A 25,888-nucleotide genomic window follows, 5' to 3' on the forward strand; every position below is an offset into this window, starting at 1 on the left:
TCCCAGCCTAAGTATACAAGTACAAATTAAAATCCTTTCAGCAAAATACAAATTTGAACTCCTTCCAGCCAAATGCACATTTGCTAATAAAGAAAACAAACATAAACCTAACTCTCCTGATCTACTTAGTACTCACTATTCTGAACTTATAAGAGCCTGTATTGGAGAGATTGGAGAGAAACCTGGTTGCACGTCTGGTCACTCTCAGAACCCAGAGAGAAGAACAACCAAAAACTAACAGCACACACCAAACTTCCCTCCCTCAAGATTTGAAAGTATCCTGTCCCCAATTGGTCTTCTGGTCAGGTGACAGCCAAGCTCACTGATCTCGTTAACCCTTTACAGTCAAAAGAGATATAAAGTACTTCTGTTCTATTAACTCCTACTATCTGTTTATGACACAGAGAGAGAACATTTTTATTGTATTGCTATTTTTAAGTCTGTGTTGATTTAGTCTGTATCTCTTATATATTTATTCAAACACAAGAAACAGGTGCTTTCAAGAAATATGAATAAATAGAAGAATGTAGTTGGAAAGTGAACTTTTTTACTCAGTCAATCAATCCCCTTGGGCCTTAAATGAAGGGAGCTAGGCTGTTCATTGACTTTCCAAATTCTCTTTTAATTATGAGTTCCAAAGAGGTGTAAGAGAATGTACAGAGTCATCTGAAATCTGATTTATTGCAGAAATGAGAGTGGCTTGTGTCTGGACCAAGAGAAATAATGATCTACTTTTAAAACTTGTATACTAAGCTAAGCTTGCTTTGCCACTCATGTGTAATGCAGTGTGAAACTCATGCCAATAAAATTGTTATAACAAAGCACACCATTAAGTTTATTCTCACAGCGAGCACACCATTAGGTTTTTACGCATACATGTGCATATACGTACACAGTACGTTCAGGGCCTGATCCACTGCCTGTTGAATTCAGCAGAAAGAGTTCCATTGACTTTAGTGGGCATTGGCTTGGGTCCTCATTTGGCTGCAACTATGGAAAATGTTAGTGTTTTGCATCATTCTGGATACAAATTCATTTCTTTGCAGTATTTATTTCACCTACCTTAAAATGGGAACTGTAAATTTTTGACAAAGTGGCCAAAACGTTGTTATATTGTTCACTGAAATGCTATTTTTACAATTTTCTACAGTAATGATACTCACCCAGTGTTTTCTAAACTGACAGCTCATGTTTTTTCTCCAGTAGTGGAAACCTATCGGTGTCCCACAAGAGCACACTACGTCAAGGCTTTGGCCCATTCTACAAAGAAAGAAAAAGAGTTTGCACTTAGTGCAGCCATTAGGGAACCTCCAGCTGGCTAGATGCCTCTCTTAAAAACACAAGTGTGGTCTTCCCCAGGAAATGAGGCTCAAATAGGACTGTGTATGTAGTTGATCTCTTGGGAAGAGAAAGAGAGAGAGCGCCCATCAGTAATGTTTAAATTAAGCTGGAATATCAGCTGTCTGCTTGTAAGGCAGTGGAATTTGATCACTTGATTGACCTAGTGTGAGAGGACAGAATGAAATGGAGAAAAGGAAGCAGGAAGGTAACAGAGAGTTTCTACCTTGGGGGCTGAGGAGATGATGAAAAAGAAAGCAGAGAGTTTCCTTAGGTGCATTACAGCACAAAAAATCCGTAGTCAGTTGTAAAATTCTGTGGACTGCTTTCTTCTTCCAGTAGCACTGCACAGAACTGAGTGCCTGCATTAGGAATGTTATATGGAGCTAGTGTTGTAGTGCCTTATGTCAGTGATTCTCAAACAATGGACAACAGAGATACTTCAGTCACAGTTGTGAAGCATCTGTCAATCTTCAGTCATTGAGTGCAATCAAACACTTGTGGCTGGCCCGTGTCAGCTGACTTGGGCTTGGGTGGCTAAAGTGCTTGGGCTGGAGCAGGGGAGGGTGAACTGGAGCAGGGGAGGGTAAACTACAGCCCGTGGGCTAAATCCGGCCCATCAGGTCTTTCAGTCCAGCCTGTGGGATTACCAGCCTGTGTGGTGCAGCGGGGCTAAGTCAGGCTCCCTGTGCCGTTCCCGGAAGCAGCCAGCACCACGTCCCTGTGGCCCCTGGCAGTGGGGTGTGTGTGTGTGAGGGCTCTGCAGTAGACATGCTGGCTACTTCTGGGAGCAGCATGGGGCCAGGACAGGCAGGGAGCCTGCCTTAGTCCTGCTGCATGCTGCTGCTGGGCCCCAGCCTGCACCCCGAACCCTTCCTGCACCCCAACTGCCTGCCCTGAGCCCTATAACCCCCTGCCTCGATCCCCCTGCCGCCACCCCAACCCCTTACCCTGAGCCCCTTCCTGCATACCACAGCCCACACTCGCTCCCGCACCCCAACCCCTTGCCCCAGCCCTACATTCTTAGCCCTGCATACAATTTCCCCCCCAGATGTGGCCCTCGGGCCAAATCATTTGCCCATCCCTGGACTGGAGCCTTGGCTCTGGGACTCTTCCCCCTTGTGGGGTCTCAGAGCCTGGGCTGTAGCCCAAGCCTGAATGTCTACACTGCAATTGTATAGCCCTGCCGCCTGAGCACTGTGAGCCCAAGTCAGGTGACATGGGCCAACCATGGGTGTTTTATTGCAGCATAGACATACCCTGAGGGTTTCCAAGTCTGGAGGCTTTTTTTTTTTTTACCAGCTAACCTCAAAATCCCTCTGCACTTCCATGCACCTTGCGTGAACATTTTTGAGGTGCTACTTTCCTGTAAATTCACCCACAATCAAATTGTCAGAGTCCAAAGCCCACAAAGAGAAAATAAACAGCACAGATCTAAAATGTGGGGTGCAGCCAAACACCTGCACCAAAGGCATTAAAGGAAATTTAGGTTCATATTGTCTTCTTAAGACTATCCTGGTTATTTTTTCATATACCCAAGCTTTGTAGGTGCCTCATGGAAGGTGTGAAAAGAGGAACAGCTGGTTGGGTGGTGGGATGGTCCACTCAAGGATCTCTGTCCCAAGAAGTAATCCATAATATGAATAAGTTTGGGGAACCAAGCCGCTAAAGTAATGAATCTCATTTGAATGGAGTTGGGTGCCAAGGTCCTCTATATCAGCACAGGTAGAAGTCAAAAAGGATAGGGAGGCAGAGGTTTAACAGGCGACTTGGATGGTTTTCCAAGAATTTTTAGAGGAAACCAGAACCTTCCTTGGATTGACCAGTTTGATGTTTCCAGTAGGTTGCACAAGCAGCTTTGGCAGTGATGCTGGCATCTCTGTCGCCAAGCATGGGATAGCTAGGAGCCTCCAGGGGAAGATGGAACAGACTGTTTAGCTCTTGTGGACTCTTCGCCATCTGATTGTGCAGCAGCAGCACCTGTGGCATTCCACGCCAGGGGCTGAGCAGTGGAGGCATTTCAGGAAGCAGCTGTAGAGAGGATCAGAGCTTTATAAAGCTGAGTGGAGAGAGAAAGATCAAGTCAAGCCTGAAAGCATCAGCCTGGGTGAAAACCCAAGGATCTGTGCTTGGTTTACAGGGACTGAGGGTTGTCACAGCATGGGAAAGACAAATTGAATAAGGAGGTTTAATTCCCCCCAAGCAGGAACTATTTCAGATTAATCTGTTTCTTATACTGCTTCCATTTCCTTCCTCTCCTTTATTCAGAGGTGCACCGTGCCTAACTGACTGCTGGTGTGGAAGCAGCAAGCCCACTACCCATGTTCATATATGGAGTTTCTGTCCATTCACCCAACAGTTTGGGCCCCAGGTTTCAAATATATTGAGTTCCAAACCAAGGGTCCATTTAACCCTGGCTTTCTGCAAGTGGGGCAAGTGCTAAATGTTGGGAGGTTGTTGTTTTTTGGAAGTAGTTTCTCTTCTTGTAAAACATTTTATCCCTTTAGCTTGTTACGCTGTTGCCTTTGGAATTTTTACTATGAAGTTGATACTTGTGTACAAGGACACAGTCCTGTGAGATTTGGTAACCTTTTGGGCACTCATTGGTGCTCCCTGCACCTGGATCTCTGATTTAGACAGTGAAGTTCAGACTTCAGTGTGTAGCGATGATGACTCACACTGTTTAAACACTTACAGTTAAATTGAATCCTGGCATAAGTGAGCACAACTCCACTGACTTCAGTGTAGAGGGTGCCCCTTTACATCTAGGCTGACCTTGTTTCTGTGATGTGGTGTTTTGTACCTTGCTTTTTTGGGGGGTACATGGTACTGTCCTTTCTGTATGAGATAGCCTTTTGTGGGAACGAACGTCATGCTCCTTTACTAGAGAGTCCTTTGTAAAAAATTATAGCTCAAGTGTCTCCAATTCATGTTGTAGACTTCTCTGCGGGTTAAGTGAGGAACTGTCTGTATGATTTAGGTCTGTCTTCCCATCCCCTTAGACACTGTCAACTCTGGAATCTCCTGTGGAAGGCAGAGTGTGCTTCACTTTCTAATAAAGGATACAGATAAAAGGGTGCATGAGGGGCTTAATTAGGCAATACAGTCATGATCAAATAGTGATAATGATAAATAAAAAATGCTAAGAGGGCATCATGTGGAATTAAAGCCTCTGACCTAATCAGCTACCTTTAAAGAAGGGGCAGATTGAGAGAGAGAGAGAAATGAACAAGCTTCCAGTTCTTGAAATTCCTGGTGAGAGCCTTCTGTTTCACTGCATGTAGCTTGGTATGTGTGCCAGTTTTAGTGCAAGGCTTCCACACACACAACTGTAGTGGGATTAAATTCATGTCTGTGGGAGATCAACTCATAGGGCAGTTTCCAGCTGGGCTCTCTGAAAATGAATCTTCTGCAATAAATATAGGAGAACCAATATGTGTTAAAAACACGCCTGTTTTCCTAGTGTAGACATAACCTCAGTAATTGTCCTAGGAATGATGAAACAGCATATCGTCAAGATGGACGTCTTTGGTTTCTCCGATTTGTGCCAAAGCCAGGACATTAGGCTATGTCTGCAGTGCAGTGGGAGCCCACGTTTAGTGGTACTCAAGTGAGTGGACCCTGTGTTTGATAACGCAGGGCTTGAGCATGTATACAGACTGCCAGTCCTAGGTTAAGAATATTTTAACCAGAGCTCAAAATCAGGGCTCCAGAATCCACTCTGCAGTATGCAGATCCAAGTCCAACCAATTGTATCCCAGCCTTCCTAGTTCCCTCTCAAAATGTGGCTGCTCTAGCCTTTTGTTCATGGTACACTGGGAAGACTTGACTGTCCACACCACAGGTAACGGGAAGTTTGAATAACCTGCCAACACATCTTGCTGAACCATCATTTTGATCTGTGTAGCATCAGCAACTGCAGCCAGCTGAATGAATTTGTCACCATTTCAAGAACTCCACTTGCTTGGGCTGTGGCTCCTGTTTCAGAACACAGGCAGAGCTTTTAGAAGATGCTGGTGGCACTTCAATCATGTTTCTGACCCACCAAAGGCACCTAACAGAGCTAATATTGGAGCAGGAGGAGAAGGATGCAGTCATGGCCGACTCAAATTGACTGATACTGCTTATGACACTTGGTATAGACACTGGTTCCCCCTACGTAGATGGTCGCTGCTGGAGAAGGACCACAGGCACAGACTGGTGGGTTCACAGCATCATGTTGGGATGACTAGCAGTGGGTCTAGAACATTCATATGAAGAAAGCTACGTTTCTGGAGCTTCCTGAGCAGCTTACCCCAATGCTCTAGCATGAAGACACATGCCTGAGGGTGGCAAGGGTGGTCTGGAAGTGGGTGGCTCTAACTGTTTGGTAGCTGGCTACCCCAGAGTGTTACAGGTTTGTTGCCATCCAGTTTGGTGTTGGAAAGCCAACCGTGGGTAAAGGCAATCAGGCATATGGCTTTCCCCAAGGTGGTGAGCATTAAAAATATTTCATAGAATATTAGGGTTGGAAGAGACCTCAAGAGGTAATTTCTGAGGCAATGGCTGGCTGAGAGAGAATGACATTTCTGAACTGTGCTGGGGCCATTGGATGGGATTTGTGCCATAGTTTGCCCTCTTCAAGGAGCACATGAATACACAAACTGCAAAGAGTATTACTCCATTGGTATGCAGACCCTCGTTGACCATAGAGAGCAATTTATGAATATCAAATGTTGGCTGCACTGGAAAAGTTCAAGATGCCAGGATTCTCCACCCTTTGGGAATCTACATTCATGACCAGGGTATTCACACCGCATGACATCTAAAATGGAGTTACTGTCCTGATTGTTATTCTGGGAGTCCCCGCTTAAACTGTTTTGCCTTGGCTTATGAAACCATATCCTGATTTCAGAGGCCTTGGCAAAAAGCAGTTTAATTACACTCTCAGCAGGTGGAGAAGGGTGGTTGAATGTTTGTTTGGCCGATTGAAATTCCACTGGTGATGTTTACAGACCCGTTTACATTCCAGTGTCATCAATGCTGTCCTTATCGCTGTTGCTTGCTGTGTTCCTCGCACTCTTTGTGAACCACTCCCCCCTGAATGGTGAAGAGGTGAGCCACTTCCCCCTGAATGGACCTATGACAGCAGGGGCTGCTGAATTTGTACACTCCACCAGTGTACCTACCTACCACAGCTGGAGGTATCTGCTCTCGGGCAGCAGAAATCAGGGATGGTTTGTGCTCCCACATTATGGACTTGCATGGGCCAGTGGAAGAGGGAGGAATGTACCTTTCTGATTGTGCTTGTGGGGGAGGCTGGGTTGATTGCCATGCATTGTACTTTTGAATGACATGACCATTTAAGAAATGGGGTGGGGGGGGGACAGTATGGATTGATGTAAATAACTGTGGTTGATGTTTATAGCTGTATTAAAACATGGGTTTTGCACACAGCCTCCCAGTTGTCCATGATAATGTGTTTTTATGGACTGTGGTTAGAAGTATCCGTAGAGGAGGGGTTCAGCACTGAGGACTGCATGGGGCAATTTGCCCTGACCAGCTGCTTATAGGGCTCGATTGTATGGGACTTCCAGCCATGGGGTTGTCTAAGCTGTTCCTGGAATTCAGGCTAGGTAACGCGGTGAGGACGTAGGCTGTGGTGTGGACGCAGCAGGAACCTACACTATTGCAGCCGCTGGAGATAGCAGCCATTCAAACAGTTCTGTTTGTTGCACTTGATCTTCTTCCCTGAGCTGCCGTTCCTTTTCCTGGGACTGTGAAGTGAATGCCTGCTCCCGTGCCATTGCCCTGTCCTCAAGCTGTGAATGCAGTCTGAGCCTTTCTGCTCACCTCTCAACATCTTTCCTCTTGGTGCAAGTCCCGGTGTCTTTGGTACTGGACCTGCTGGTTCACCCTGTCCAGAAGCTCAATCGTAAGTTCGTCATGGAAAGACTTCCTCTTGAAATGGTCCACGAAGGTACAGTGAACCAGGCTTCTGCAGTTTAGGCAAGCTATGCGGTACTGCAGCCTGTAGAGGTCAAGGGACCTGGAATAGGATGAGACACAGGGGGTTATTGTCTTGAATAGCTCAGTGCAGGAGCACAGAAAAAAATCTTCATGGAATTTCAAGGACAGAAAATAATTACATTTTTGAAACTGAGATTCAGTTTATTGGCAGAGATTTGCTTCAGACCACAGAAGCTCCTTGGACACAGCCAGGTTTATCACAGTGAAAGAAGTGCTGAGAGAATGATATGTTAAAAATCACAACTTTAAAAAAAATTCAATAAAATGGAGTTTATGGGAATTCGGAGCCTTCTCTGTCATTTCCGGCATTGCACATTGTGGAGAGCATAACAGTTCTTGGGATGCTCAGTTGGAATAACATCTCTCTCTGCCATGTGGGCAGAAGGAAACCAGGCGTGTATGCCACCAAAGTATTCAAATGTGTGGTGACCCAACAAAACGTCTGCAAGTGGAGTGGGCTGGTGAGGTGGCCCTGAAATATATGCCCTTCCACAAAATATGACTACCTGTCAAGTTCCTGCTACAGGAAATGTTTGTAGCTGTCACCACCCAGGATTGGGTCAGAATTCATGGGGGACTCAACAGGATGCTGCGTGAGCATTCACATGACTTAGCACCTCCCCCACAGTTTCCAACGGTCTTTTGAGACTGCATGCAAACACACACAATTCCACCGCCATCCCCCTTCTCCTCCTGACAAATTTCTTGACTTAATTCAAATCCCCAATCATATTTGGGACTAATGATTTCATCACCTATGGCATGCATGGACTACATTTCGCAGAAATGGGACTAACCCTGCCCCACCCATACGGAATTGTCTTTTTAGGTGGCTCATTACACTGTTGGATTGGTACAGGGAAGGTAATATAAGGTTCTCATTTTAACAATGTGGAACATACTAGCACAAATATGCTCTTTCCCAGTACAAATTCTTTTTAAATGCTTGTTTTATTTTTGTGTTTTTCGGTCTCCATTTTGAATTCCATGTGATGGGGAGGATCCAGGGGGATGTCAAGGCACTCGCATGCAATCTGCCATTAGCCAATACATGCTGCCAGGGATTATAATATCTGTTCCATTCGTTCTTAAAGTTCTAAAAGTCCATCCCATTTGTATATTAATAAACCCAAAAATGGAGCCAGAAACACACCAGGCTCTGCGGCAGCTTCTTCCTCTTCTGTTTCTACTGCTGATTCTGCAGCCAGCAGTTCTAGAGGGCATCAAAAAGGTCAGGGTATCACCCCAGGAAAAGCTACAGCTGCTTCTGTAGCAGAGCTCTTCTGGGACTGGTTTCATCAGCAGAATCACTTAATTTGCCTCATATACCACCTGCTGCTGGCTTCCATCGATTCCCAGGCTGACTTCTGGGGTCAGCAGGGCACCATCCCAGCTGGCCTGGTCATTGTACACCGCTGGTGGCTCAGTACTCAGCACAGTCTCCAGTACTCCGTCAAACACATTATAAAATGGGAATGACGTCATGAGCTGTCAGACATGTGGTTCTGGTTCTCAGTCTTGAGCCATTTAATCCATTCTCTGTACTGCTAAATTTCCAACACCACCAGCCTCTTCTCTTTGCTGGTATGCCTGGTACTCGTACCAAAATCAATTGTTTTGCTTCCCCACACTTGAGGCCCTAGGACCCTGTGTCCAAGCCTGAGTCCAAGAGATTTGTGTGTAGATAGAAGGGGATTTAGGCTTGAGCTTGAATCTGAGTCCAGTCTCACCTTGCAGTCCATCAGTAGCATGCTGTGTTAATTAGGATGGTGTGGAAGAAGTAGAGCTGAGTAAGCCAGCAGCAGAGCTGTTTGAACAATTGGAGTGAAGTGAAAGGTGTGAGTACAAAGCTGTGCCACTTCCATCCAATAGTTCAGACAGCACTGCAGTGCTGCCATCTTAATATAGCAATGCTGTCTTGAGCTCTACCCCATGGCAGAAATGGAACTGCCACTCTCTTCCAAGACTCTAGTGCTTGGCCCCTCACATTGTTCAGGGTCAGTCTTTGGTTACAGGTGGAACAGAGGCTGAAACAAATAAAAGAGAAGAGTACTGTCATAGTATAATTCCTCAATCTGAACCTTAGAATTCAAATATGAGGTACTAGCATAAATTCCTCTAAGCTTATTTACCAGCTTAGATTTAATAGCACTGCCACCAGCGAAAAATTCCAGTGTTTGGCTCACTCTGGTCTCCCTAAAACCTTCCCTGGGGGACCCCAAGACTCAGATGCCCTGAGTCTCACCACAAAGGGAAATAACCCCCCCCCCCTTGTCTTCTCTTTACTTCCTCCCAGGCTTCCCCTGCCTGGATGGCCTGGGACGATCACCCTATTTCAATTCCTTGAAATACAACACCGAGAGATCAAGTGTCTCTCCCCCCTCTCCCAGAGGCTATACAAATTCAAGCTTAGTAACTCTAACACAAAGAGATTTCCCCCCTCCCTTCGTTCATTAGCCTTAACCAGAGAAAAAAACCAAACAGGTCTTAAAAAGAAAGCTTTATATAAAAAGAAAGAAAAAGACATAAAAATGGTCTCTGTATCAAGGTGACAATATACAGGGTCATTGGCTTAAAAGAAAACAAAATGAATAAACAGCCTTATTCAAAAAGAAATACAATTGAAAACATTCCAGCAAACTACACACATGTAAATACAAAAACAATATAAAAACCTATATTGTCTTATACCTGTACTTACAACTGGGAAACAGAAGATTAGAAAGCCTGAAGGTAGAGAGATCCTCTCTCAGAGCCGAGAGAGCACTAGAGACACAGACAAAGGACACACACCCAAAAATTCCCTCCCTGAGCTTTGAAAAATCCGGTTTCCTGATTGGTCCTCTGGTCAGGTGTTTGGTTCCCTTTGTTAACCCTTTACAGGTAAAAGAAACATTAACCCTTAGCTATCTATTTATGACAAGTACTGCAACCCTAATGGGGTTTTCAGCAATCCAGGGAGATGCCTCCCCTCCAAATGTAGGAAGAGGAGAAAGGACAAAGCCCAAAACCACTACAACGGATTTTTCCATCATCTTACCCCACAACCCTGCCTTTCTTTCTGTACTGTTCTTTTCTCTTGCTGTGAAGTTGGCCTGATCTTTGTTTGCTGGGCTGTGGAAGTTTTACTAATCAGAGGGCTGGTATCTGGTGTCTCTCCCCTCCCGTCCCACTGGTCTTGACTGCACTTGGTTTGCCTCCTTGCTTTCTGCTATAAGGAGACGGCCAGCTGCCAGTCACAGTGCTTCTTACTATAGAATGGGAAAAGAGGAGGGAAAACAACAAATATAATCATCAGTTTTAATGCTTCCTCCTTTGCATTACCCATTTTTATGAACTGGATCATCTGAAGGCTGCAGTCTGGCTAATGAGGACTCCAGCACAGGTGCACACAAGTACAGCCACGCTGGCTGGAACCTTGCTTAGACCCATCAGATGTAAATAGGCCCATAAAAAGGAAAACAAGACGAAACAATTCTTTTTTGAGAGCTTGTTCATGTTGATTCCATTCTACATGTGCACACGCCCACGTACCAGTCATTGGAGATTTTTGCCTTAGCAGTATCTATAGGGTTGGCTGTAGCACCCCCTTAAGTTCTGTGCTCATCTGTCGGTATATTAGGCACTGCCAACCCTATGCCCTCTCAGTTCCTTCTTACCACTCGTGACAGTTGGTCTGAGTGCCTTGTCTTGCCTCACAAGAGCATTAGCGGTTCTTCACAGCCCATTGTCTGTCTTCATTTTATGTAGTTTGTAGGTATTTGTTTAGCTATTAAATTAAGTCTTAGGTTAGTTTGGTAGTTAGAGTCCCAGCTGGGATTTTGCATGTCCCACTCTATCAGCTTCAAACCAAGCTCATCATGCAACAGGTGATGCCCACGATATATGTTTGAAGTGCTTGGGGGAGTCCCATAAAAAGGACAAGTGCAGAATCTGTAAGAACTTTCACCCTAGGACCCAAAAGGAGCGGGATATGCATTTGGGAGGGCTCTTCTCCTGGAGGCTATGCTTTGTCCTGCATCAGAGCCCTCCCGCTTGGACCCCATGCCAAGCACTTCGGCTTCAGTGTGGAGTGCTCCGCCTGGCTCCGTTTCCCCTTGCCAGTGCCAAAGAAGTGGCAAAAGACAAAGAGACCCCTGCCACCGGAAGGGAAAGGGGCTCAGTGAGGCAGTCGTCAGGCTCTAAACTGGACTTTTGAAGGTGCGCCAGAGGGCAACGCACCAATCTACATACTGGATCCTTCTCCCAGTTTTCTGAACCATCTGTCCCACTTTTACCGGGCTTGGTCCCAGATAACCTCTGACCACTGGGTCCTGCTCATGGTAGAAGTGGGCTATTCTCTACAATTCTGTTCCTTCTCTCCCTCCCAACCCCTTCCCCTTCCTCATGAGCATCTCCTCATGCAGGAGGTCCAGATGCTCCTTGCCATGGGAGCTAAGGGGCAAAGAGTTCTATTCCTGTTATTTCCTAATCCCCAAAGCCAAGTGGCATTTCAAACCCATCCTCAACCTGCGTGGCCTAAACAGATTCATGAAGAAGATGAGGTTCCGACTGGTATGCTGCCCTCAGCCTCAAGGATGCTTACTTCCACATAACTATAATTCCAGCCCACAGATGGTTCCTCAGGTTCATGGTCAACCCCAACCATTGCCAATTCACAGTCCTCCTCTTTGGCCTGTCAGCAGCCCCACAAGTGTTCACCAAGTGCATGTCAGTTGTAGCCGCCGCCTTATGCCTGAGGCAGGTGCAGGTATACCCATATCTTGATGACTGGCTGCTCAAAGGACATTCCAGGGACCAAGTGGAGTGCCAAGTCAGCTTTGTAAGATCCACCTTCGACAGATTGGGTCTCCTGCTCAGTGAGAGCAAATCAACCCTATCCGCAATGCAGAGGATAGAGTTTATTGGATCAGTGTTAGACTTGGGCCGGGCCAGGCCAGGGCATCCCTGCCGGAGGTTCGGTTTCAGACAATGACAGATATCATTCAGAGCTTCAAGTGGTACCCCATCACCACAGCAAGGGGTTGCTTTAAGCTCCTCAGCCATATGGTGATATGTACATATGTAGAACAACGCGCAAGGCTGAGTCTCAGGCCTGTCCAAGCTTGGCTGGCATTAGCCTATCAGCCGGGGTGCAACAGTCTGGACAAGGTAGTAATCCTCCCAGTGGCAGTTCTTGAGTCTCTTCACCGGTGGCTCAATCCACAGGAGGTGTGTGAGAGAGTCTCCTTTAACAAGCCCCAGCTGTCCCTGTCCCTGGTGACAGATGCGTCAGTGTGGGGAAAAGGCTCTCACTGGTGTAAACTCCAGACCCAAGGTCTCTGCTCGCAAGATAAGCTTTCACTCCACATCAACCTCAAAGAGTTGAGTGGACTGACTGGCATGCCAAACCTTCCAGGCCCATTTGCAAGGGAACTGTATGGGGGTCGTGACAGACAACACAACTGCGATGTTTTATATAAACAAGCAGGGTGGGGCTTGTTCCTCTCCCCTGTGTCAGGAAGCCCTCAAGTTGTGGGACTTCTGCATAGTCCATTTCATTCACCTGGAAACATCTTACCTCCCAGGTTCTCAGAACGAGCTGGCGGACTACGTCAGCAGATCCTTCCACAGTCACGAGTGGTCTATCTGGCTGGACGTGGTGCACAACATTTTCCAAAGGTGGGGAGTTCTCCAAATCAAACGGCTCACCACAAAGAGCAATAGAAATGCCCTTGGTTCTTTTCCTTCCGGAATCACAGTCCGGGCTCCCTTACAGGCTCGTTCCTCCTCCCCTGGACGGCCCATGTGTTGTATACATTCCTGCCATTTCCCCTCGTCCACAAGGTCCTGCTAAAGATCGGCAGGGACAAGGCAGAGGTCATATTGGTATCACTGGCCTGGCCTCAGCAGCACTGGTATACCACGCTCCCGGAACTGTCGATGGATGCTCCAGTCTCATTGCCCCTGTTTCCGGACTTGATTACCCAAGACCACGGTCACTTTCATCATCCTGACCTCAAGTCTCTCCACCTCGCCACTTGGAAGCTTCATAGCTAAACCCAATGGAGCTCATGCTCTGAGCCAGTTAGGGAGGTCCTACTTGGTAGCAGGAAAATATCCACCAGAGCCACTTACCTGGCCAAGTTGAAAAGATTTGCAGTCTGGTGTTCTCAGGATCATGCTCCCACAACAGCAGGCTCACATACCACTCATCTTAGACTACTTACTACACCTAAAACATCAGGACCTCTCAGCATCATCTCTCAAGGTCCACCTGGCAGCCGTCTTGGCCTTCCACCTGGGTGCAGCCGGACATTCAGTCTTCGCCAGCCCAATGGTCAGTCCTTTCCTGAAAGGTCTGGACAGGCTATACCTGTGTGTTAGGCAACCAGTCCTGCAACCAATCTCAACCTGGTCCTGTCCAGACTAATGAGGTCCCCATTTGAACCCCTGGTGACTTGCTCATTGCTCTACCTATCATCAAAGGTCTTCCTAGTTGCCATTACATCAGCAAGGAGAGCATCGGAGCTTAAAGCCCTAACCTTCGATTCCCCTTATACCATTTTTTATAAGAACAAGGTGCAACCCAGGCCTCATCCAGCCTTTCTCCCAAAGGTTGTGTCCCAATTCCATGTCAATCAGGACGTTTTCCTACCGGTCTTTTATCCTAAGCCTCACACAGATAGCCGAAAGCAAAGGCCACACTCCTTGGAAGTTTGATGAGCGCTGGCCTTTTACATGGAATCCACAAGGCCGTTCCATAAGTCGAGTTGGGGATAGAATGAAGAGCCTTGAGGTGTCATCACAGAGAATTTCATCATGGATCACGTCCTGTATCTGAGCATGCTACAATCTGGCAAAGGTTCCAGCCCCTGCACTAATGGCACATTCCACAATAATGCAGGCCTCATCAGCGGCGTTCCTGGACCAGGTCATGGTCCTCAGTTCACACTTTCACCTCTCATTACGTTATTACCTAGCATGCCAAAGATGATGTAGCATTTGGCAGAGTGGTGCTCCAATCAGCAATTCCACGAGCTCTGACCCCACCTCCTAGTTAGGGCTTGGGAATCACCTAATAGGAATTGACATGAGCAAGTGCTTGAAGAAGAAAAAACGGTTACCTTATTGTAACTGTTGTTCTTCAAGATGTGTTGTCACATCCATTCCAAAACCACCCGCCTTCCCCTCTGTTAGAGTAGCTGGCAAGAAGGATCTGAAGAGGCAGCAGGTTGGCAGAGACCTATATTCACTCCCTTGAAGGTGCCACTCTAGGGGGCTCCACAGCCGACCCGACGGGTGCTGCTAGAGGAAAAACCTTCTGATGACTGTGCGCATGGCGCACACACACCTTGGAATGGAAATGAGCTACACATCTCGAAGAACAACAGTTACGAGAAGGCGAGCAACCATTTTTTTCTGAAAGCCTCCTAGAAACACTCTTTCATTCATTTAACATATGAAAAGAGAAACCATCTCTCCCCCCACCCCCAGAAGCTGTCAAAATAGATTTATAGCTTATTGCTGTAGAGATCAGCTATAAGTTCAAAGATATCAGGATCTCTTTTCTAGATAACTTTGGATTAAAAAAAATGTTTGAGACTGCTTGAAGAATGCCAGACCTCTATTATGCACCCCTCCAGGTTCCCTGCCATCCCCTTCTGCCTGTTCATGTGCGTCTTAGCCTATTTGATTTCTGTAATTCCCCCACCTCTAATATATTATGCCTGTGTAATGTTGCCTTGTCTTGTGTTTTGTGCTGTTTGTAAAGGTGTAAAACTGCATAACTCTATTGGAGAACTTGTGAAGCATGTGGTATTTGGGAACATATACAAGCCTTAGGTCATTTTCCTTTCTGTACTGTTTTTCTTTACCATAGTCAATAAACCAATTAATCAGAAAAAAAAACCTATTGTGTTACTTGGAAGGTTTTTTCTAGATTGTGATGTTCTCCTGGATCTGTGCTTTATATATTTATATATATATAATATATATAAAATCTTCCTTTGTTCTTCAACTTGTGTCTTATCCTCTAACCCTTGTATATTTTTATTGTCCATCTGTTTTTTATATCCTCCTTAAACTGAGACCAAAAGTGTGCTTAATTTCTCTGGTGCAGTTGCTACAGGGCTCTATAAAGTGGCATTGTTACCTCTCTAGTTTTATTTGGGTTGCTTGTCCAGATTGAGGATGAAATTCTTCTGGGATCAGCTACCTGCACTTGGGCTCCCATGTGAAATCTGCTCTCTGGGCCAGGTGGACCTTGTTGTATTTGATCAGTGTAAATATTAAGATTTCTATACGTAAAAAAACTTAGCACCCTTCTAGATTTCAGGAAAGCTGTTTGTATCATAGCGGTGGAGGACTGCACTTTTAGGACCACACACATTCACAGATAAACCACACGGACTCCCCAAAGCATCTGTTGCACGCCAGCTTTGTCTCTTTTCTGGAGTAATATGCAAAGTGAAACTTCTCGTGTGACTAATGTGTTGGCTTTTTAAAAATCACTAGGTAATACAAATCCCTAGGGCCATTCTTTATCAAGTCCCCACACCACATATCTACTGACTAACAAGAACCTTTGAGCTTCTGCTTGGAACAGGCTACGTGGCCAAGTTTCTGTTAACTGCTAGAGCTCTCTGTCTGTTGTTTGTGCTATTGAATTGATAACTGAACCTAAACACAAGAAGAGATGTGCTTAATGGAAGTATTTACCCTCTTTCCAAAATGACTTGTCAAAATGTGTACTGAGCAGGTGTCGCCTTGTTGTTACACTGGTGAACTCCCTAGGGCCTCAAGGAGGGAATGAGTTGCTACTTCCTCTGCTGAGAGTTTGGAAGCTGTTGTCTAGCTGCTATTATTAGTTCTGGTAGCACTCAATATATGTTAGGGGCTTTCAGAAACACTCCAGCAGATGAGTGCACCAAGAGAAGAGGGCAAGGGAACAATGGTAAATAATTTATTCACGAGTCAAGTCAGTTCTCTGCAAGTAGCATGGCAGAAGGTAATCTTCTGGTGTTCTTAATAACACGCTCAGTCATAAAGCTCATTAAAATGGAAAGTTTACAGGAAAACCCAGGTTTGATCAACTCTGAGGCTTGGTCTACACTTAAAACTTAAGTTGACATAGCTACGGTGTTCAAGTGTGTGAAAAAAATCCTCATCTCTGAGTACCATCGATAGGCTGACCTAACACACAGTGTAGATGCAACTAGGACGATGGAAAAATGTTGCTATAGCATCTGCAGTGTAGATATGGCCTGAGAGTATTCCAGCAGTGAAATAGCCCATAACTTTGATCACATTACTCCTCTCTCAATCTTGTTACTGGCTACCCATTCACTATCACATCACCACCTTCCATGTAACTCTGCCCTTCCCCATCTATCCTGCTTCGTCAAGCTTCACGTTACCGCTTTCACCTCTATTCTGCACATCTTTCCAATGTTGCCTGCCTGCTTGTCAGCTTTTCCTGTAATTCCCTTCATGCCTCTTTCACACGCCCCCCTATGCATGGTGCAAGTTCCCTGCGCTCATCTCCGAGGCTTCTACAGTGATCACAGTTGAGTCCCCCTTGCCAATACACTTTTCATCTTCTGGACATCTCCTGGGGGAAGGAGGGTAGGTGTGTTGTATTGAGATGTCTTGACAGAATGTGGGGGGCAGGGTAAGAAGGGAGTTGTGACATGGAGGAAAGAGGCCGTTTACATTGTTAGTGAGCTTTGCTTTAGCATGTGCACGTGCCAGAGAGTCACTTTTTAGAATAAGTTGAAAAATAATCTATAATCTCAGCATGTGTCATCTGCTGCTGTGATCCACCCTGGAGCATGGTGGTGATGCCCTTGGCTGCTGGCTGACTCTCCGAGCCTCATATACTGCCAGGAAGTTAGATTCCACTCCCTTTAGCGTTTTGAAATGTTAATTGTTCATAGAACACGAGAAGTGCTAGAGTGGATTAGACTGGGGATCCGGCTAATCGGGATCCTGCCTCTGAGGCCAGTAGCAGTGCTTCAGAGGAAGACCTCTGCTTCCTAATCTCCTGGAGGTAGGGACTATCATGTGCTTTGTGACTGTGCAGTGCCTCCTACAGAGGACCCTGACATGGCAGAGGCCTTTTGGCAGTACTGCAGTATCAATATCAATAATACTGATTATTAGAGGAGGCTGTAATGCCCTTTCCAGAAACATGCTCCGTAGAAGTCCTAAGGCAAGAGCCAACCTAATAAAGGTGGATGCACTTGGTCTGTTGCAAGTCTGATTGATTATTTGTTTACTAATTGGCTTTAGAGATATTAAATAGATATTAGATATTAAAGTTTATTTAACACCTCCATTGGGCTGGTCAACTCCAAGGGCAGAGCTTCTGCTTTAGTCTGGAATCAGTACCTAGTGGAAAGCACATCTTTTCAGCACAGCGCCCCTCAGCTCTTGATGCCCTGTTGAAGTAGGAGCCCTTGCTCTAGGAAGATTGGGTGGCCAGCAGCTGCAGTAAATAACCCTGCTTGGAAGTGCTTCCTCTCTTCTTGAGTTACTCTGGCTATTGCTATACTGCAGAGCTTACAGCAGCGCAGCTGCAGTGCTGCTAGTGCAGACACTGTAAGCTGAATGGAGAGAGTTCTCCTGTCGACTTAGGTCTTGTCTACTCTGTAAAGTTTTGTCAACAAAAGTTATGTTGACACTCAGACCGCTATTCTTAAAATCGGTATTGCATGTTCACACTCACTGCCTCTGTCGGCAGAGTGCGTCCACACTTGGGGCACTAGCATCGACAGTGTGAGCAATGCACTATGGGTACCTATCCCATAGTCCAGCTTGATATCTTCTGCCACTAGATCTTGTGGGAAGGTGGAGCAGATCAATGCATTGCTTTCTGTCCCAGCATTCCATGGGCTTCCAGCTTTCTTTTGCGGCATTTTTCAACAGCCCTTGTTTGCTGTTCACCCTGCCATGTCTGTGTGAAGGGGTGGATACTGCACTGTTCTCCTGTGCTTTGATAACTCATGAAAACTTTGCGGATGTCTGTGCAGTTAATAGCGAAATTCCTAACTGAAGAAGACTCCCAGTTGCCTGACATTCTGTGTGATATGGATAGGAGTAACTTTAGATTGCTTTTGTCATTCACAGAGCAGGTGCATAGCGTGGACTGTCACCTTTGGGGCCTGGGAAACAAGCACAGAATGGTGGGATCATATCTACATGCAGGTGTGGGATCGTGAGCAGTGGCTACAAAACTTTTGGATGTGGAAAGCCACCTTCCTGGAACTGTGTGTGGAGCTCACCCCAGCACTGCGGCTCAAGGACACCAGAATGAGAGCTGCCCTGTTGGTAGAGAAGCGTGTGGCAATGGCTGTGTGGAAACTGGCGACTCCACACTGCTACTGGTTGGTTGCGAATCAATTTGGAGTGGGGAAGTCGACCGTTGGGGGTGCGTTAATGCAAGTGTGCAGGGCAATAAATTGCATTCTGCTGTGAAGGACTCTGAGAAATGTGCGTGAAATAGTGGACGGCTTTGCAGAAATGGGCTTCCCTAACTGTGGAGGGGTGATAGATGGCGCACACATTCCAATTTTGGCACCAGACACCTTGTAACACAGTATATCAACAGGAAGGGGTACTTCTCCACGGTGTTGCAGGTGTTTGTGGATCACCATGGGCATTTCACTGACATCAATGCAGGGGGGTCTGAGGAGGTGCATGACACATTCATCTTCAGGTACACCGACCTGTATAGAAAACTACAAGCAGGGACTTTCTTTCCAGACCAGAAGATTACAGTGGGGGATGTTGAAATGCCCATAGTGACCCTGGGAGACCTGGTGTGCCCCTTACAGTCATGGCTCATGAAGCCTTACACGGGAAACCCGGACAGCAGTAAGGAGCAGTTCAATGACAGGCTGAGTAGGTGCCTGATGACAGTTGAATGTGCCTTTGACAGATTAAAGGTGTGCTGGCGACACCTTTGTGGCAGGTTAGACCTCAGTGCGGATAATATTCCCATGGTCATAGCTGCATGTTGTAGGTTGCATAATCTTTGTGATGCTAAAGGTGAAAGGTTTGCTCAGAGGTGGAATATTGAGGCAGACCGCTTGGCTGCTGATTTTGAGCAGCCAGACACCAGGGCTATCAGATGGGCCCAGAGGAGGGCAATTCGAATCAGGGAGAGTTTGAGGCAACACTTTGAAAATGAGAACCAGTAATGTACATCTCTGTGATTGCTGCTGCAATGTTACATTACATATAGTTTTCCTAGGAAGCAATGGTGACACCTGGGGCCTTACATTTCAGTAAGCAAATGATTAAACTGCCTGTGTATGTATTGGTAGTGCCTGCTTTCTCCATTTGTAGGAAACAAATAAAGATGTTACCATTCAAAAACTTTGCTTTTATTGCACAAGAAACAACACTCACATACACAGAGATGCTTGGTGGGAAAGGAGGTGCCAGTGGAGGGCAGACTTTCAGAGCAGTGTGTAGGTCCAGTTATGATTGTGAAAGTTGTCCGAGGGAGTGGGGTGATAGGGAAACCAAGAAGTCCCAGAAAGTGGAAAGGACTGTGCGAGTGGAGTTTGGAAGCATATGGAAAAGAATTCTGAATGTGCTGCAGGGAAAGGGAGGCACGCATTTGCTCAGTCTGCAGCATTATTAAGGACTTCAGCATCTGCGTTTGGTCCTCCATGACTTCAATCGTCCGCTCAGTAACATCCTTAACAAACTCCTGGGTTTCTTTTCTGACCTGTCTTTTAGCTTTCCTCCACTCCTTGTGTTCTCTTTTCTCTGTGTTGGAGAAGTGCAGTATGTCCCGGAACATGTTGTCTTTGCTCCATCTTTGGTGCTTTCTTATCTAGTGGAGATGCTTGGCTGGTGTGTGTGGGTGTTCCTGTAGGCCACATCTGCCGAAGCAGAGGGAACAATGCACAGAAGCATGATTAAGTTCACAGACAACATTGAAACATTTCAATAAAATACACCTTTTGTAACATTACAATCACTTTCTCACTCATCCTCGGCAAGCACACATCTCTGTGAACATCCAAAGCATGATGAGTGTTGGTGGCGGGGGTGCTCTAATGGGGAAAAGAGCATTCACTTTGCAAGCGTTGCAGTTAAGCTGAGTAGGGGAAAAAATGGAAAGTTCTCTTGCACTTTTTCACAGGCGGGGGTCCTTGTAGCAGATATGTCACTGCTGAGGGTAAGCAGAGAAATGAAGGTGCATCTACTATATGCTTGTGGCTTCTGCTCTGGTCCCTATGCTACTCGCCTGTGTGCTGCTTTGGTCCCTGCACAAGTGATTGCTGAATGATGTGGGACAGCTTCCTGCAATGGGGGAAGGAACAAAGCAGCTCTGCCAAGGAACCTTCAGCAGAGGATTGCCGAGTACCTCCAGGAAACTTCCCTAGAGATCTTTGTGGAACAGGGGTTCTCAAACTGGGGGTCGGGACCCCTCGGGGGGTCACGAGGTTATTACATGGGAGGTCACGAGCTGTCAACCTCCATCCCAAACCCAGCTTTGCCTCCAGCATTTATAATGGTGTTAAATATATAAAAAAGTGTTTTTAATGTATAAAGGGAGAGTTGCACTCAGAGGCTTGCTATGTGAAAGGGGTCACCAGTCCAAAAGTCTGAGAACCCCTGCTCTGGAGGATTCCTGTGAGATCTCAGTGTGCATCAACATCCTATTCTGTCCTACTGATTAGCTACACAGGGAAATGTCCAGCTCACAGAAACACAGATAGCTTTCCACATTTCTAGACCCTGAACCCACCTGTACATTATACAAACCACAGCCACTTACCAGGTGTCTCCTCTACTGCTTCTTGCTTGCTGGAGAGCAACTGCTGAGACTAGCTGGACACTTATGGAATGCTGAACAATTCCTGGCTGCCTGCCCCACCAGGTGACCCCGCCAGGAGCTCCATATCATTGTCTGACTCCACTTCATCAATGACTTTGTGCTCCGGGTTAGGTCCTCTTTCCGCTGGGTCCAGGCCAGCCAAAGTATCCATGGGTCTCTTGGCATTGGAAGAGGGTTGCCACTGAGGATAGCATCCGGCTCCTTATAGAACTTGCAGGTCTTAAGTGCAGCACTGGAGCGACGTTTTGCCTCCCTCGCCTTATGGTACGCCTGCCTCAGCTCCTTTTATCTTCGCGCTGCCCTACAGCATGTCATGATCATAGCCCTTTTTGCACAAGCCTCGAGAAATCTGCCCGTAGGTATTAAAATTCCTACAGCTCAAGCTAGGACTGCACAGACTTCTCTCTCCAAATACTGAGCAGCTCCAGTGCTCTGCAGTGGTACAAGCAGGAGAACATTTGGTGCGATAACCTGCCATGGTCACCTGGGAAGATGCAATGAGCCAACAGGAAATGGAATTTCAAAAATTCCTGGGACTTCTAAGGGGGAGGGTGGATGGTTGTTTACCTGGCTGCAGGGCAGCGGAGTTCAGACTGCTGACCAGAATGGTCAGGATGGGCATTGTGGGACGCCTGGAGGCCAATTAAAGTGATTAAATCAAGTGTGGTGTCTACACTGGGACTTTGGCCACAAAAATTTTGCACAAAAAGCCTTATGTGTCTCGTTGGGGTGGTTTTATTTTGTCACCAAAACAGGGCATTTTTGCCATCAAAAGTCGCATCGCAATGTGTGCGCATTTACTGTTTGGTCGACAAAAGCTGCCTTTTGTGGACAAAACTCTATAGTGTAGACAAGGCTTTAATTACTCCAGCCGCTGCAAGCAGTGGTAGCTATGTCAGCAGGAGGAGTGCTCCTGCTAACATAATGCGGTCCATACTGGCACTTAAGTCAGTGTAACTTATGTCACTCATAGGATGGCTTATTCACATCCCTAAGCGACATAATATATACCAACATAAGCGTAGTGTAGACACAGCCAGCCTCTGTCGAGTGCTTTCTTTTTGGTCACCCCTTTTATTATACACAGAAATTTCCTGAGATTAAATTAGCTTCACAATGCAGCTTCTTGTCTTTATCTGTTTGAAAACTGAACTGGTAATCAGGTGGAGCAAGGGTGTAACCTGATCTGGGTTGGTCACACCTGCCCTGATATTTATCATATGGGTCTGACTCTTTTACACGTCATGAACATGTTTATAGCTTGTCATGCCAAGAAAGCCTATTGAACTGAATTAGGTGTGGCCAAAATTAAAAGAGTGGAGCCTTGAAAATTGATTTACAGACCATGTTAAAGGTAGCACTGTATTTAATGGACAAAATGTGAAAAATCCCATTAGATTTCTTAGCTCTCCCCAGTCTCTTTGCCACCCTCCCAGCTCATACCACATTCCTCCTCCCCTACTGCCCCCCTTTGTTCTTTGTATTTTTCCTCTGACCCTGGGTCCCTTGTTTCTTCAGTGTTTGTCATTTCTCAGCTCCTCCTCTGTGTGTTCTCACTCTGTGTTCCACAATCCTGCCCCCTGAAGTGCAACTGTACTTCACTGCCTGGGAAGCCTGTCCGGTGCCAGCAAGACTTTTCATTACCTCATTCTGTCCTCATAGCACGGTTACTGTAGTGTAATCATTACCTGGGTTCTGAAGAGCGAAGGTGCTCCTGCTAAGCAAATATTTACAAACACTGCCGAGAGCTGACTTTCAGGAAAGGAAGAGAGAAATACCCTTTAAAACCTTGTTTCTCTGATTTAATTTAACAGAGAAAATTGTTTGTGACATTGAGAGCACAAAATCTATAGAGCAGCTTCCCTTCTTCAGACTGTCTTGAGGTGAGTTTGGAGTCTTTTGACTCACTATGTGCTGATACCCTGGTTTGATTATGGGGCTAAGATAAGGCTACTCAGAATTCCAGTTTTTAAATGTTCTCATGTCAAAATACGAGGTTGGGGACTGGGAGCAGCTTGAGAGGAAGAGGGTTGGATTTGTACTGAACCAATAAGAATGAAAAGGCGCACTTGTAAGTGGTTCTCAGCTATGCAGAATGGCTTAGAGAGGAAACAGTTTCACATTGTTTGCCCTCAGTAGCACCGTTGTCAGTGTATGATGGGAAGAGAGTCAAATTGGGTGAGAAGGGAATTTCTGACACAACTACTGAGCGAGGTGGGCATTCTGTATTGGGAAGGGTTGGGGGAGGAAGGCTCTTTACTTGTTGCTAAACATTTTATTCCAATGGAGTTGATACATGCAACCCTTGTGTGCAGAATTCTGGGCAATGTTGTTCAATATCCAGTAACTCTGACTTGGACGAGACAGAATAAGAACTGGAAGGATGGGGGTGGATGGCTAAAATGCTCCTACAAATTTACAACTGCAAGGCAGATTTCTTACCCCTCCATGGCACCATGCCTAACAGCTGTAAGATCCCTCTTCAGGGACCATGTCTGCTGTGTTTGAACAGGTCCCAGCACAATAGGGCTCCAATTCTGATTTAGACCTCTAGGAGCTACCATAAAAGTAAACAGTGGCATTGTGTTCCTCTAAATCCTGTGCTGAAGGGAAGGTCTCTTGTTTTCTCTTGAACTTCTCTCTGCAGGGATTGAAGGACATAAATCCACCCTGTGTAGAGGTCAAGCTTAGGAGTTCATTCCACACAGCGCTGGTGGAGTGTCACCTTGCTTATTAGGCTCAGAGACACTGTCAATCAATTGATTACAATAGAATATATAGATTTTCCATGGGCAAGGGAAAATGACGGAGTAGGCAGTTTCACACCCCGGGATAGGTTTTTCAGCAAGACAGGATAGCATAGTAGCCAATGGTTAACAGGTTACATAATGTCTCCACCCGTGGTCTCAAGTTAGCAGGTTAACATTTAATTAATACTTTGATAAAATATTATTAGTATAAAATATGTGTGTTGAATTCTGGTTTGGGGTCCATAGGAATGGAGTTGCTCCTCTGATTGTCCAGCAGATACATTCCTAGGGGTTAAAGCAAAGAAACAGTCCAAGTATATGGCAATAAAGATTGTCTTCTGTGTGGAAGAGTGATGCTAAAGGAGCTCTGTGACCCATTTCAGTGATGTAGTGGGAGTGGTGAGTTTGTGCCTGGGTATTGAATTGTAGTGCAGTAGCACTGCACCAGTCCTGTCTTGCAGCCTGATTCAAAGCCAGCTGAAGTCCCGTAGAAATCTTTGTTAAAATCAATAGGCTTTGGATCAGGCCTTTGATATTTACAGGTTTTCAGGTGATGTAATACTTAGAAAGGGACAGTTCTATGTTAGTGACCTCATCTGAAATACTGTGTGCAGTTCTTGTCTCCCATGTTTAAGAAAGATGAATTCAAACTGGAACAGGTGCAGAGAAGGGCTACTAGGCTGATCCAAAGAATGGAAACCTTACCTTATGAGAGGAGACACAAAGAGCTTGGCTTGTTTAGCCTAACTAAACTAAGGTGAAGGGAGATATGATTGCTCTCAATGAATACATCAGAGGAATAAATACCAGGGAGCGAGAGGGATTTTTTTAAGTTAAGTGTCAGTGTGGACACAAGAACAAATGGCTATAAACTAACCATCAACAAGTTTAGGCTCAAAATTAGATGAATGTTTCTAACCATCAGAGGAGTGAAATTGTGAAACAGCCCTCCAAGGGGAGGCTGGCAGCAAAAAACTTAAATGGCTTCAAGACTAAGCTTGATAGGTTTATGGAGAGAATGGTACTATGGGACTGCTACAATGGCATGTGGCCGATTGGCGACTTCCAGTAGCAAAAATTCCCAACGGCTGGTGATGGAACGCTAGATGGGGAGGGCTCCGAGTTACTACAGATGAGGCTGAAGTTCTGTGGCCTGCAAAGTGCAGGAGGTCAGACTAGATGATCACCATGATGCCTTCTGACCTTAAAGTCTGTGAGTGGTAGAAGTTCCTATATACCAGGGGTCGGCAACCTTCCAGCAGTGGTGTGCCGAGTCTTCATGCATACACTCTAATTTAAGGCTTCGCGTGCTGGTAATACATTTTAATGTTTTTTAGAAGGTCTCTCTATAAGCCTACAATATATAACAAAACTACTGTTATATGTAAACTAAACAAGATTTTCAAAAATGTTTCAGAAGCTTTATTTAAAATTAAATTAAAATGCAGATCTTATTAGTTTAGTGTGATCCTTGCCCTGGCTGAGTTTTCCAATGTCTGGTGGCACGTATTTAGATACTTTTAAGCTGCACACAGGCTTCTGAGTTATAAGCTGATAACCGGCTGGCAGGAGGTCAGTGACTGGTACCCCAGATCAGCAGCTGAGGTGAGTGGAGCTGGCAGCTGGTAGGGCTGAGCAGGGCCAAAGCCTGGACCCTGTCTGGCAGGGGGCCTGTGCTGGAAGCAAGGTGCGTGGGGCTGCGGTGGGGACCTCAGCTGGTGAGAGGCCAGCAGTGGGAACCTCAGAGCGGCAGCAGGCTGAGCAGATCAGCCCGCCGCCTCTCTGAGTTTTCCACCACTGGCTCCTGCCAGCTGGGTTATCAGCTCTCTGCCAGCCTGGGGTTCCTTCCCTAAGGCCAGCAGCAGGTGCTGAGTGGGACCCTGGCTGGCAAGGGGCCAGCAGCGGGAACCCCAGAGCGGCGGCGGCGGGCTGAACGGCTCAGCCCACCCCGCGT

General features: G+C 46.1%; 1 protein-coding gene across 7 annotated transcripts in view; it reads left to right on the plus strand.

Moving 5' to 3' along the window:
• The window catches only part of NDST2 (N-deacetylase and N-sulfotransferase 2), a 266,023-nt gene that overhangs the window by 151,533 nt on the left and 88,602 nt on the right, over nt 1–25,888 (plus strand). Inside the window, exon 1 of one of the 7 annotated variants that reach the window (XM_032778288.2) lies at nt 22,838–23,067. The exons of the other annotated variants lie outside the window; for them this stretch is intronic. The gene's annotated coding sequence lies outside the window, so the exon portion shown is untranslated. Of the gene's footprint in view, nt 1–22,837; nt 23,068–25,888 lie in introns of those variants that run through there. 7 annotated transcript variants of the gene reach the window in all.

The sequence above is a fragment of the Chelonoidis abingdonii genome, chromosome 16 (genome assembly GCF_003597395.2).
Source record: "Chelonoidis abingdonii isolate Lonesome George chromosome 16, CheloAbing_2.0, whole genome shotgun sequence".
NCBI lineage: Eukaryota > Metazoa > Chordata > Testudines > Testudinidae > Chelonoidis > Chelonoidis abingdonii.